A 14,708-nucleotide genomic window follows, 5' to 3' on the forward strand; every position below is an offset into this window, starting at 1 on the left:
CTTCCACTCTCCCGTGATCAACAGGGAACATCTCGGGTGGGTGAGGAGTAACAGAAAGAACGTGAGGGCACTTCTCTGGCCTAACCGCGTGCCAGGGCGCAGAGCGCGCCGTGACCCCCCTTCCCCGGACTGGGCGGTGCGTGCAGGTCCTGGTACCTCAGAGCCTTACCCTCCATCCTGGGCCCGGACGAGGGCGGAGAGGCAGGAAGGGAAGAGCCGAGGAGCAGGGGAGAGCGAGCGGCTCGGAGCTCAGCATCCCGAGGCCCCGAGAAACTGCTCCGCCCAGGCCTCCTGCGGCCGGAGGTCAGAGATCGGACACAGAAGTCGCCGCAGCCCTGGGCGGCAGCCTCCGCGCCAGCTTCTCCTCTGGCAAAGAGCCCAGCTCCCTCCGGGCCCGGCAAACGCACAGCCTGTGTGAGGCCGGCCGTCCGCCTCCCGATGCCAAGGACGAGGTCAGGGACGCGCCGCTCCAGGTCCCCTGCCCACAGCGCCGCTGGGAGACGCTGGGCTCCGGGGGAGGAGGGAGGGCCCAGCCTCCGCTCCCCCCGATAATCCCCCACCCGGTCTCCCCGCTTTCCCTTCACTGCAGAGTTCTTGAAAGTCAATTCAAAGCTCAGCGTAAACTCTTTTCTCCCAGAGAGAGACAAAACAAAACAAAACAAAACAAAACAAAACAAAACAAAACAAAAGCCATTGTTGTGTCTAATGGAAGCACTGGCTGTGACTGGATCTGTAGCGGCAACGTGTCAAAATGCCAAAAAACTGTGTCAAAAATAACATTTAAAACAACTCGGGGGAGAGCTGCTCCCGAACTAAATGAGTTTCCTGTTTCTCTGTGTTGAAACGGTTCGTCTCCTCTCCGGGGCCTTAATAAGCCTCAAAGAAACACACACACGTAGTGAGCACAATGCAGGGGCCAGGCAGCCCGACACCCCACGACTGTCAAGACGTGGCTGCCTGTAGCGGGGAGCCCTCCTCCTCCATCTCCCCATCAGCTTCCTCTTCCGCCGACGCCTCTTCTCCCAGGATCCTCGCCCTCCAAAGCAGACGCATATCGCCAGGAAGCTAATCAACTAAAAAGAATTAATTTCCATTCATGTCCTTTGTCGACGTGGAGGAAAACACCACAGACTGCTTCCTGACACGTTGCAGATAACAGCCGAATGCGTGGCGGTCCCGTGCTGCCACGGTTTCGCGTGTTTAATTTAATGGGCTTTTCATGATGTTCAAGCATCTCTGTGGCAGGACGCTGGCCCCCGTGATCTGGCTCAGAGAAGATAGCATTCCCATGTCCAAGGCTGTCCCGGCCGTTTAAAGTACCAGAGTCTCCTGCATAACTTGAACAGAAGATATTTACTCCCACCCAATCAGGGCGAAGCCCTGGCCGGTGGCTCAGTGGTTAGAGCGTCGGCCCTCGGACTGAAAGCTCAGGGGTTCGGTTCCGGCCCAGGCACGTACCTGGGTTTCAGGCTCGATCGGGCCCCAGTTGGGGCGCATTCGGGAGGCAACCAATCTATGTGTCTCTCTCACATCGATGTTTCTCTCTCTGTCTCTCCCGCTCCCTTCCACGCTCTAAAACAAACAAAAAATTAATGGGAAAAAAATATCTTCGGATGAGGATTAACAAAACAAAAAGAAGACAGTAGGGGAAGATGGATACTCCTTAGCATGATGGGATATGTCTCTCTGACCCTCTCAATCCTCATTATATTTAACTAGAGGCCCGGTGCATGAAAATTCATGCACTGGAGGGAGGTCCCTGAGCCCAGCCTGCCCCTCTCACAGTCCGGGAGCCCTCAGGGGTGGGAGGCGACCCAGCGATCAGGGGAAGGCGAAGCCCCATCACATCTCTGCTGCTGCCACTGCCAGCAGCGCAAGCCTCGGCCGGCCCTGGTTACCTGTGCCTTGGGCCGGCCCTGGGTGGCAGGGGGGCTGAGGGGACTGGGGGACTCCAGTGGCTGTGGGTGCTGCCATATTTGAGGGCATGGCAGTCAATTAGCATATTCCCTCCTTATTGGCTGTGGGCACCACCATCTTTGTGATGGTGTGAGGGTCAATTAGCATATTCCCTCTTTTATAGATAGGACAGGAAAATACTATCTACTTTTTTTTCAGTAAAATGAGGAAAACAAAGTCCATTATATCAACTACTATTTAACATTAGTTTGGGAAGATATAGCTTTCAAAGTATCCTATCTAATAAAATAGTAATATGCAAATTGACCATCACTCCAACACACAAGATGGCTGCCCTCATGTGGTCAAAGATGGCTGCCCCCATGTGGACACAAGATGGCCACCACAAGATGGCCAGCAGGGGAGGGCAGTTGGGAGGGACCAGGCTTGCAAGGGAGGGCAGTTGGGGCGATCAAGCCTGCAGGGGAGGGCAGTTAGGTGTGACCAGGCCGGCAGAGGAGGGAAGTTGGGGGCAACTGGGCCTGCATGGAAGGGCAGTTTGGGGGGACCCAGGCCTGCAGGGGAGGGCAGTTAGGGGTGACAAGGCCTGCAGGGGTGGGCAGTTAGGGGTGACCAGGCCTGAAGGGGAGGGCAGTTAGAGGCAAACAGGCTGGCAGGGGAGCAGTTAGGCATCAATCAGACTGGCAGGGGAGTGGTTAGGGGGTGATCAAGCTGGCAGGCAGAATCGGTTAGAGGCAATCAGGAAGGCAGGCAGGCGAGCAGTTGGGAGCCAGCAGTCCTGGATTGTGAGAGGGATGTCCAACTGCCGTTTAGGCCCGATCCCGGTAGGATCGAGGGGTCCCAGATTGGAGAGGGTGTAGGCTGGGCTGAGGGACACACCCCGCCCCCGTGCACGAATTTCATGCACCGGGCCTCTAGTAGCCAATATAACAAAACAAGAAAAAAAATGAGACATAAAAGTGAGAAAAGAGGAAGTAAAATTATTCTTTGAAATGGTCTCACAGTTTATCCAGAAAATCCAGCAGAATCAATTGCAAAGCAATTATGAAACCAAGGACAAGTCATCGTACGACGAGCAACAGACGTGTTCCGCAGATGCAACGGCAGCATGGGTCTGTGTACAACCACCTGCTGGGCTTTCAAACGAAGCCCCACAGGCAATGGCAACAACAACGTCCTGAAATACCTGGGAAACTGAGCCAGAAACGCGGGAAGTCCACGCAAAGTCAGCGTGCCGCGCCCCAGCCGAGCCTGCAGCCACCAGGAGTCAGAAAAGCAAGGAGGCCCTGCCCTCGAGCCAACGAGGCCATCAGGCCTCGGGGCCCAGAGCCGAGAGAGGACATGGCGGTTGTTTTAACCACGCCGCTCGTTCTTCACACTCACCCTACGGGTCCTTCTTCTCAACACCCCTCCCCCTCCCCCAAAAATAAAGTCTCTCCTTCATGCTTCTGGGTATGAGCTTCCCTTCATCTTGGAGGAGATCTGAGGGGAAGGGTTAGCTGGAGAGGACAAGGCGTGAGCCTCACAGAAATCTAGCACATGTCCAAGGGAAGCCCGTGCTGTGAGCCTGAGCCTTGGGAAGCACGTGCCCCTCGAGCGAGTATCTCACAGGAGCTCTGAGACCACAGTCGCGCACAGCCCAGATGCGTGCCAGCCGAAGCCGCCTGCAGCCCAGATGCAAACGCCAGCCGAGCCTGCAGCTTTCCCAGGCACATACACGCCTGCCCCGTCCCCGTTCGGTACGGCTCCTTCCTCAGCCTCAGTCCCCCGCACCCAGGTGCCTTGAATACATGTCCTTTGGATGACACGGAGCCTCGCGTCGGTTCTGTGTGACCCTGGCCAACTCCGCACCTTCCACCGAGGACACGTTCCGTCCCAGTGGTCTGTGAGGAAACTGCCCTGTTTCCTGGGGATGTTGGGTTTTTTAAAAAGTTCACGGTTCGTTCATTCTTTCCCTACCACTAAGAACGCCGGTGCAGCCCAATGACATGGCCCAGCACGCGGAATTGCCGGCTCTAACCCGCCAGGGCCAGGACAGTCGTTATCACTGGAAACGTGTCCGGCCGGGTGACCCTGCACCCGCCCGGCCATTCCGAACCTCGATGTCCTAGTTCTCTTTCCGCTGGGGATTGACAAGGAAGCGCTGTCATTTCGCCGACTGATCGTTCAATCCCGCGTTCCTCGCCCTCCCTTCCCCAGCTTCTCCGAATGAAACATTACTTTTCATTTCCGCTAAATCAGCCCGTAACGAGCTGGGTCTCACTCCGTTACAGGTTTCCACGACTCCTCCATTGACGGGACATAAAACAGTGTCTGGCGTGCACACATTTTCGCCGTTTAATTCTGCGCTCCCCGAAGATAGATTGCGGACCGAATGGGGACGGAGACATGAATAAGTCATGCCAGCCGAGCAGAGCAACGCGCAGGAAGAGCTAAGCCTCTCGGTAAATGTCAAGTATGAAATTGTTTTATGTAATTGCATTCATTGGCCCGGCCCGGCTCCCGCCAGACTTCCCGGGATTTGCAGAGATTGACACGATGATGCGCTGCATGCCAATAGGAGATCAACGCGCTCCCGGCACAGGCGGCCCTGTCGTGCCCTGCGACACAGAACCGCTCGAGCCACGATCACCCCAGAGCAGACCCCCCAACTCTACTCACTGTGGACGGGCCTGGGGGTCACCCAGAGCAAGGACGGGTTGCATCTCCATCCCCACAGCCGACCAGAGCCAGGACGCTGAGCGCGAGAGCTGAGGAGTCTCCTGATTCTTAGGAGCTACTGTCCCTGCTGGGGTTGATGTGGGCAGGTGCAGGCAGGTGTAGGCAGGTGCAGGCAGGTGCAGGCAGGTGTAGGCAGGTGCAGGCAGGTGCAGGCAGGTACAGGCAGGTGTAGGCAGGTGTAGGCAGGTACAGGCAGGTGTAGGCAGGTGCAGGCAGGTGTAGGTAGGTGTAGGCAGGTGTAGGCAGATGTAGGTAGGTACAGGCAGGTGCAGGCAGGTGCAGGCAGGTGTAGGTAGGTGTAGGCAGGTACAGGCAGGTGTAGGCAGGTGTAGGCAGGTACAGGCAGGTGCAGGCAGGTGTAGGTAGGTACAGGCAGGTACAGGCAGGTGTAGGCAGGTACAGGCAGGTGCAGGCAGGTGCAGGCAGGTGCAGGCAGGTGCAGGCAGGTGTAGGTAGGTACAGGCAGGTGCAGGCAGTGTAGGCAGGTAGAGGCAGGTGCAGGTAGGTGTAGGTAGGTGCAGGCAGGTGTAGGTAGGTACAGGCAGGTGCAGGCAGATACAGGCAGGTACAGGCAGGTACAGGCAGGTGTAGGTAGGTACAGGCAGGTACAGGCAGGTGTAGGTAGGTGTAGGCAGGTACAGGCAGGTGTAGGCAGGTGTAGGTAGGTACAGGCAGGTGTAGGCAGGTACAGGCAGGTGTAGGTAGGTGTAGGCAGGTACAGGCAGGTGTAGGCAGGTGTAGGTAGGTACAGGCAGGTGTAGGCAGGTGCAGGCAGGTACAGGCAGGTGTAGGCAGGTACAGGCAGGCACAGGCAGGTGCAGGCAGGTGCAGGCAGGTGCAGGCATGTGCAGGCAGGTGTAGGTAGGTGCAGGCAGGTGTAGGTAGGTGCAGGCAGGTGTAGGTAGGTGTAGGCAGGTACAGGCAGGTGCAGGCAGGTGTAGGCAGGTACAGGCAGGTGCAGGCAGGTGTAGGTAGGTGTAGGCAGGTGTAGGTAGGTACAGGCAGGTGCAGGCAGGTGTAGGTAGGTACAGGCAGGTACAGGCAGGTGTAGGCAGGTACAGGCAGGTGCAGGCAGGTGCAGGCAGGTGCAGGCAGGTGCAGGCAGGTGTAGGTAGGTACAGGCAGGTGCAGGCAGTGTAGGCAGGTAGAGGCAGGTGCAGGTAGGTGTAGGTAGGTGCAGGCAGGTGTAGGTAGGTACAGGCAGGTGCAGGCAGATACAGGCAGGTACAGGCAGGTACAGGCAGGTGTAGGTAGGTACAGGCAGGTACAGGCAGGTGTAGGTAGGTACAGGCAGGTACAGGCAGGTGTAGGGAGGTGCAGGCAGGTACAGGCAGGTACAGGCAGGTACAGGCAGGTGCAGGCAGATACAGGCAGGTACAGGCAGGTACAGGCAAATGCAGGCAGGTAGAGGCAGGTGCAGGCAGATACAGGCAGGTACAGGCAGGTGTAGGTAGGTGCAGGCAGGTGCAGGCAGGCACAGGCAGGTACAGGCAGGTGCAGGCAGGTGTAGGTAGGTGTAGGCAGGTACAGGCAGGTGTAGGTAGGTGCAGGCAGGTACAGGCAGGTGTAGGCAGGTGCAGGCAGGTGCAGGCAGGTACAGGCAGGTGTAGGCAGGTACAGGCAGGTACAGGCAGGTGCAGGCAGGTACAGGCAGGTGCAGGCAGGTACAGGCAGGTACAGGCAGGTGTAGGCAGGTGCAGGCAGGTACAGGCAGGTACAGGCAGGTACAGGCAGGTGTAGGTAGGTACAGGCAGGTACAGGCAGGTGTAGGCAGGTGCAGGCAGGTACAGGCAGGTGCAGGCAGGTGCAGGCAGGTGTAGGCAGGTGCAGGCAGGTGCAGGCAGGTACAGGCAGGTGTAGGCAGGTACAGGCAGGTACAGGCAGGTGCAGGCAGGTGTAGGCAGGTGTAGGCAGGTGCAGGCAGGTGTAGGCAGGTGCAGGCAGGTGCAGGCAGGTGTAGGCAGGTACAGGCAGATACAGGCAGGTGCAGGCAGGTGTAGGTAGGTGCAGGCAGGTACAGGCAGGTGCAGGCAGGTACAGGCAGGTGCAGGCAGGTACAGGCAGGTGTAGGCAGGTACAGGCAGGTGCAGGCAGGTACAGGCAGGTGCAGGCAGGTACAGGCAGGTGCAGGCAGGTACAGGCAGGTGTAGGTAGGTGCAGGCAGGTGCAGGCAGGTGCAGGCAGGTGTAGGCAGGTGCAGGCAGGTGTAGGCAGGTGTAGGTAGGTACAGGCAGGTGCAGGCAGGTAGAGGCAGGTGCAGGCAGGTAGAGGCAGGTACAGGCAGGTGTAGGCAGGTGCAGGCAGGTGCAGGCAGGAGAGGCAGGTTGTTGTCCTCCCTCCTAGACACAGCTCAGTACGTATCCCAGCCTCCCCTGTGATGCAATGTGGCCGGTGACGGAGCTCATGGACCCACTGGGATGTGGACCAAAGTGGTACCCTCTCCTCCCGGGGCTCCCCACCTCCCAGGCCGTCCTTTTTTCTGTAGAAGAACATTTACTGGGCGAATCACAGGGTAGAAAAGTTAATTCCTAGAAGAAATGGGCTTAGGAAACACGTTACAGAGGTCAAGGAAGGGCTGTTGGAGCTTGGGGGTGAGGACGCTGGGGCTGGGAGGGGAAGGCGGGAGGGGGGAGGGGAGGGGAAGGAGGGGAGGGGTGGGGGGAGGGGAAGGCGGGAGGGGGTGGGGGGAGGGGTGGGGGGGAGGGGAAGGCGGGGAGGGGTTGGGGGGAGGGGAAGGCAGGGAGGGGTCAGGGGGCAGGGGAAGGCGAGGCGAGCTCCCTGAGTTTCCATCGAACTTTATTTACAAAAGCCGGTCGGATTGGCCCACGGCCATGTCTTCCAAACCCCGCCCCCGAGGGGCCCAGGTGGGAGGTTTGGGGTTCCCCAAGGACTGCGTGGGTTAGACCCTGCCTCCCAGGGGCTGGCCTGATTGGCTGGGACAGGAGTCAGGGGCTGGATGGGGTCCCTGGGGAGTCCGGGCCCAGAGGCATCACCCCAGCACGCACTTCACAGGCACCTGACGGGAGAGGGCGGGAGGAGCCTCCTCGGGGGGCGGGCACGTTTCCACGCCCCTGGCACCTGCTGAGCAAGGCCCCACCACGTCTTGCTTCGAAAGGAGAGCAAAACGAAGGACGGGAAGGCGACCCAGCCGTGCCCACGGGGAGGGAACTCGAGGACTGTGATTCCCGGAGACCCTGCAGGTGTGAAACGAGGCCGTGTCCTCACAGCCCAGGCTGAGCCCCTTCCTGGCCTCTGGGCGACCCCACCACTCTCAGGACACCCCTTCTCCCTCCTCCTCCACCCCCGTGGATTCGGGGCTGCACTGTCCTCTGACTCTCCCTCCGGACTGTAAACTCTCAGGGCGATCCTGTTGTTACTCGTCCTTCCGGGCCGGGCCAGCTCCCCCTCGGCCCGGCTCCCCCTCGGCCCGGCTCCCCCTCGGCCCGGCTCCCCCTCGGCCCCGCTCCCCCTCGGCCCGGCTCCCCCTCGGCCCGGCTCCCCCTCAGCCCGGCTCCCCCTCGGCCCGGCTCCCCCTCAGCCCGGCTCCCCCTCGGCTCCGGCACCTGTTCGACTTCTTTCCACTCAGCAGCCAGCCATGTGTCAGCTGCACAGGACGTGCTGTTCGCGTGGGGGGGCGGGTTCAGGAGCGCCATTTTAATCATCGTCATTGTGACTAATTGTTAACGTGTGTGAGTTAAAGCCCTGGCCCGTGTGGCTCCGTGGGTAGAGTGTGGGCCTGCAGACCAAAGGGTCCCGGGTTCGATTCCATCCAGGGCACGTGCCTCAGTTGCAGGCTCCTCCCCAGGTCAGGTGTGTGCAGGAGGCAGCCATTGATGTGTCTCTCTCACATCGATGTTCCTCTCTGTCTCTCCCTCTCTCTTCCACTCTCCCTAAAATCAATGGAAAAACATCCTCGGGTGAGGACTAAAAATGTGTGTGTGTGTGTGTGTGTGTGTGTGTGTGTGTGTGAGAGCGTGTGCGTGTGTGTGTGTGTGTGTATGTACGTGTGTGTGTGTGTGTGTGTACGTGTGTGTGTGTGTGCGTGTGTGTACGTGTGTGTGTGCGTGTGCGTGTGTGTATGTGTGTGTACGTGTGTGTGTGTGTGTGTGTGTGTGTGTACGTGTGTGTGCATGTGTGTGTGTGTGTACGTGTGTGTGTGTGTGTGTGTGAGAGACAGACAGAGAGACCAGGCGGCTCTGCTCCCGCTCGGGTCCCTCCCGCTCGGAGCGCCGCTGCCGCCATGAGAAAGCTGCTGAGAATCGCCTGAGCTTCTCCATCACGGCGTCCACAGCCCGGCTCCACGTGCGTCTCCTCGCTCGGTGCTGACGGCACCTGCACCGGCCGCCGGGGGGACGGGAATTTGGGCGCGGCTGCGGGATGCGCTGGGTGGGTGGCTGCGTGCTCCTCCCTTCCTTTGCTTCCCTCTCTCCCTCCATCTCTCAGGTTAGCGGGCACTTCTCAGACTCCCCACAACTGCCTTTCCGGGGACAATTCCTTCTGAGGCAAAAGCTGAGCTGAAAGCCAGTGGCCCGGAGCCCACAAGGCCCGTGACCCCCCCCCCCCCCCCCCCCGGCCCAGCAGGAGGCCCGGAGGCTGGCTGCTGCGTGAGGCCCAGGCTCAGCCCGGCTTCTCTGGGTGGCTGGGCCGCCTTGAAGGTTCACTTTCCATTTAAAAAGGAGAGAGAGAGAGAGAGAGAGAGAGAGAGAGAGAGAGAGAGAACAAACCAGCAGCTGTCAGCGATGCAGGGAGGATGTCCTCCGGGCGGTCCGAGGGGAGGCGGCCAGCAGGGAGGCCCGGGTGGACAGGAAGGAAATGCCGCTGGGAAGGGCCTGCCTCCTGCAAGGTCAGGCACAAGGTCAGGCGGCCGGGCAGGCTGCTCAGGTCCCACCGCTGGGCTGGGTCCCTGGGAGAGGAGGGTGGTGCTGGGGAGGGGGCTCCCCACGTGGGGGGAGGGCAGAGCCCTGAAAGCTTAGCTTATCACTGGAAGAAACCAGGCCGGTGAGAACTGCTCCTGGCAGAGCTGGTGTGCCCCCTGGGGCTGGCGTGTGCTGAGGGTGAGGCCCTGAATGCAATGGTTCAGCAAAGCCCACAACTCGTGGTGTTTTTACAAAGAAAAACCCCAGATGACACTGATGGAACAGGCGCAAAATCTGTCACACTTTCCTGCAATCCTATGGGACTTCCGGGGTTCCCTGAGGACAGATCCCACGTCGTGGAGTGTGTGTGTGTGTGTGGACGTGTGTGTGTGTGTGTGTGTGTGTGGACGTGTAAATATGTGTAGCACGTGGACATGTGTGGTAGGTGTGGGTGCAGGGGCAGGCATGTGTCTGGGTGTAAAGTGGACTGTGGGAAGATGTGTGTGAGGAGGTTTGTGTGCACACGTGTGTGCACATGTGTGTGTGCACATGTGTGTGGGGTGTAAATGTGTGTAGCATGTGGACGTGGGTGGTTGGCGTGGGTGAAGGGCTGGCATGTGTCCGTGGATGAGTGTGCAGTGGACTATGGGAAGGTGTGTGAGGTGTGTGTGCACACGTGTGTGTGCACGTGTGTGTGTGTGTGCACGTGTGTGCATGTGCCCTTCTGTGAGCACCGTCTCGTTTTTATAGTGATGGAACCTTCACGCATTTTGAGTTTAGTTCGATGGACGTGTTGACCCGTGGGCCAGTTCCTTTACCTTGTAGCACACGCCATCCCGTTCCTCTGTTCAGGGCCCACAGGCCTGCAGGGAGAGGAGCTGTGGAGCCCGCCACCTGGTGGACAAGGTGGAGACTGCGGGCGGCGGGAAGCGAGGAGAGCCTTCCACGGGGCTGTGCCCTCGGCACCTGCCTTGTGTGGATCTGACCTGACGTGGCTCAGGCTCTGCTGCCCCCTCGCATCCGCCGCCTCCGGCCTCACCCTCTTCCCTGAGGAGGGGAGCGGCGCTTCGGCGAGGGCAGGGCAATGGGGTTCAGCATCCGGACTCCGGCGGGGCCCCTGAGTGCAAGGTCAGCTTCCTGCCTGCGGGTCCAGCTGCTGGGCCAGTCACCCCCTCGCCCGATCCTTTCGCTTCCTAGTCTGCGGACTAGGACCTGCCAGGCTCCGTTTCACCCGTGTTCTCGCAGAGCAGCCCCCGACGTAACTTCCCGCCCATCACTAGCCACGCAGATCCCACCAAGCCTTCTCCGGGCAGCCCCGTCCGCGCTGGCCCAGACCAGCCACCGGCCCGCAGGGAGGGAGCCACGGGCCACAGGGAGGGAGCCACGGGCCCCGCAGGGAGGGAGCCACGGGCCCCACAGGGAGGGAGCCACGGGCCCGCAGGGAGGGAGCCACGGGCCCTGCAGGGAGGGACCAGCCACGGGCCCCGCAGGGAGGGAGCCACGGGCCCGCAGGGAGGGAGCCACGGGCCCGCAGGGAGGGACCAGCCACGGGCCCAAAGGGAGGGAGCCACGGGCCCCGCAGGGAGGGAGCCACGGGCCCGCAGGGAGGGACCAGCCACGGGCCCCACAGGGAGGGAGCCACGGGCCCCGCAGGGAGGGAGCCACGGGCCCCGCAGGACCTTTGCTTGGAGAGCTACAGGGCTCAGCAGGGCGGTTCCATAGCAGACCAGCTGAGGGGCACTGCCCTCTCGCACATCCCTATAAATAAATAAAGTGAGCCCGGCCGGCATAGCTCAGGAGGTCACAGTTCGATTCCCGGTCAGGGCACAGGCCCGGGTTGTGGCTCCATCCTCAGTGTGGGGCGTGCAGGAGGCAGCCGATCGATGATTCTCTCTCATCATGGATGTTTCTCTCTCCCTCCCCCTTCCTCTCTGAAATCAATAAAAATGTACTTCTTACCAAAAACAAACAGGGAGTTATTCCGCTGTCACTTCCCTGCATTGGGGTGTCCCACGGTGGATGTATAACTTTACGGGCAAGGGCTCCGCCCAGCGTGTCCGGGCCCCACTGCCTGGCGGGGACGCTGCAGGGCCAGTGCCTCGGGGCAGCACGGCTCCCACCGAGGCAGAGCAGCCCGGCCTTCAGCCCCAGACCGCCTGCTGCTGGTCCTCCAGGGCACGGAGCGAGAGCGAGAGCGAGAGCGAGAGAGGAGGGGGGATAGGAGAAGACCACGGTGTCCATGCAGGAGGTACTCTCCACTCAGTAAAAACTGGCACCTTTAGCTCAGCCCGAGCCCCATGCAGCCCGGGGAACAAAACCTCAAAACCAGTACCGAACCCACAACAGCTGGACCCCAGGAATGCAGCCGGGAAGGCCGGCCGCCCGACCCGCTGCCATGCCCCCACCGTGGCCACGACCCAGACGCCCAGACGGGGGCGAGGGCGCAGGGAGGGTAAGCAATAACTTCGAAGCCATTTGTCCTCCAGTTTCTGAGCAGGAACGGCCAGCGCCTTCCCATGAAGCATGAGGACTAAAGCGTGAAGCCAACGTCACCGGGAGGGTCTGGGAGACGCCAGGGCTGATGGGAGCACCACACACCAGCCGACCCCGAGAGCCACGAAGACCCATCGCAAAGCTCTAGGCCCCACGGCCTTCCCGCTGCAAACGCCCCTTGGCCGGTGTCCGAGCTTGCCTTGTCACGGGCACTCTCCGCTCCGATCGGGGCCTCCCGCCCTCCCTCCCTCCATCTCTCCCTCTCTCTCGCCCTCCCTCCCTCCCTCCCGCCCTCCCTCTCGCCCTCCCTCCTTCCCTCCCTCTCTCCCTTCCTCCCTTCCTCTCTTCCTCTCTCCCTCCCTCCTGCCCTCTCTCCCTCCCGCCCTCCCTCCCTCCCTCCCTCTCTCCCTCCCTCCCACCCTCCCTCTCTCCCTCCCACCCTCTCTCCCTCCCCTCTCCCTCCCTCCTGCCCTCTCTCCCTCCCTCTCTCCCGCCCTCCTGCCCTCCCTCCCTCTCTCCCTCCCTCCCTCCCTCCCTCTCTCCCTCCCACCCTCTCTCCCTCCCTCTCTCCCTCCCTTCTGCCCTCTCTCCCTCCCTCTCTCCCGCCCTCCCACCCTCCCTCCCTCCCTCCCTCCCGCCCTCCCTCCCGCCCTCCCTCCCTGTCTCCCTCCCGCCCTCCCTCCCTGCTGCCACCTCACGCCCCACTCGCCTGCCCGCGGATCAGACAGGAGCACCCGGGCGAGGCCCGCACAGCCTTCGTCATCGTGCAGTTTAGGCAACAGCGTGGAGCTGGGAAGGCGTGTGGACCGTCACCCACTCGGTCTGTATACGTAAAAGCCAAGTGTTCGCAACGACCAACGACTGGTCGCTATGACGCACACTGGACCCAACCGCCCGTGGCCCCGCCCCCGATCGGTCCCCCCACGCCTATCAGGGGCGGGGCCGGCCAACCTCCCCAGTCCCCTACCCCTGCCTGCCTGGTTCGACTGACCCCCATGGGGGCGGGCTGGCCGGACCCCACCCGTGCACGAATCCGTGCACCAGGCCTCTAGCTCAATCATAAGTAAGTCACGTGTGCTCCTCACTGAAGTCACAGTCAACAAACGTTTGCAAGAAACCAGCTGCCCTGACTCCAATAGAGGCAGAGTCCGCCCTGCAGTTCAGGCGGATGCTTTAAGGCGGGAGGCCGGCCGGCCGGGCAGCCCAGGGGCCGAGCCTGGTCCCTGCACCAGGAGGTCAGGGTTCGAGTCCCAGTCGGGGCACAGGCCTGGGTGGTGGCTTGATCCCCAGGAGGGGGCGAGCAGGAGGCAGCTGATGGGTGTTTCTTTCTCTCCTTACTCCCTTCCTCTCCCTCCAAAAAGTCAATAAAAACATATTTTCTAAAAGAGAGAGAGGAAGGAAAACACCACTTCCACGGGACGGCACCTGGGAAGAAGGGCGGGGACCGCGCTGCGAGCGCTGCCAGTTAGCGCCGCCCAACCACGTCCCCCAGGGAGGGTTCCACCTGAAGCCGCGGTGACACGGTGGGAGGCGTGGCCGTGGCCGTGGCCGGGCCGCTGTCCGTGTGAAGGGTGAAGAACGTCCCAGGTCCACGTGTTCACAACGACCAGCTTCCGTGAGGGAAATTGAGATCCTCTGGGTCAGGATGCTCTCAGGTCACGGGACCCATGACCTTTGACCCTGACATGTTCACGAATGTCTCCCGCACGAAATCTGCACCCGAGACCCCGCACTGCTCTCGGCGGGGAGAGTACGAGCCGAGGATTCCACACACGGACGTGCGTGAGGCCAGTAGGTTTTTCCAGCTGAAATGTCCACGTTTCCCGGTTCCCTCACTTGCAGGGGAAGGAGTGGATGGCAACACGCCTTCCCCCCCAGCTCGCTGCCCTTTCTCTGATGTGTAAGTCTCGTCCTGCCACACCCACCATTTGTATTAAAGGTGCCGCACGGCCTCTGTGATGGGAGGACATGCTGGGAAGGCAGGAAGTAACATAAACAGGTTTTCTTTCCTTTTTAACTATTTTTAAAAACTGCAGGAAAGTGGGTTTTGGGTGTTTTTCCCCAAGTTGCTGGCATGTCTGAGGCTCGGCGAACACAACACGCACACGGTGCTGAGAGCAAGCGCCCAGGTCAGGCGGCCGTGCCTTTGGCCCTCCCGCCTGAGTCACCCGTCGCTCGCACAGCCGAAAGGGTGTGAGCCGGCCCCACACCGAGGGTCCGAGGCCGCACCGAGCTCTCCCGTGGCTCCGCCGCCTGTGCCGTGAGCGGACGCACCCCCGAGCGCGGTCGCGTTTCTGTCGTGCAGGCCCAGCGGGACGATGGAACGGGAGGGAGCCTGTGCTGAGAGAGGGAAGGCCGTCAGAAAAGCCAAGGACCCTGAGATTCCACCCCTGGGGGACACCTCGGTGACACACGTACTCGCACAGAAGCCCACCCTGGAAGCTGTGTGATCGCATGAACCGACGTCACCCCCACACATTGAACAAAAAATAATCAAAAGCCAAGCGGCTCCGTGTGCCGCTTCCGACGACGCCTTCCCGGCCGGCGGCACCAGGGGCCGGCTCCACGAACCCGGGCAGAGCGCGCCCGGCGGGCGGAGTCGGCGCCAGGCACCGAAGGGCCAACGGGCTCCTCCAAGGCTTGTCAACGACCAGAAAGCTGACCTGAGGGGTGCTGGCTGGGGGACCCCAGGTGTGCAATACGGACTCTCGTACGGAAGAC

Source organism: Eptesicus fuscus, chromosome 12 (genome assembly GCF_027574615.1).
Source record: "Eptesicus fuscus isolate TK198812 chromosome 12, DD_ASM_mEF_20220401, whole genome shotgun sequence".
NCBI classification, from domain to species: Eukaryota; Metazoa; Chordata; class Mammalia; order Chiroptera; family Vespertilionidae; genus Eptesicus; species Eptesicus fuscus.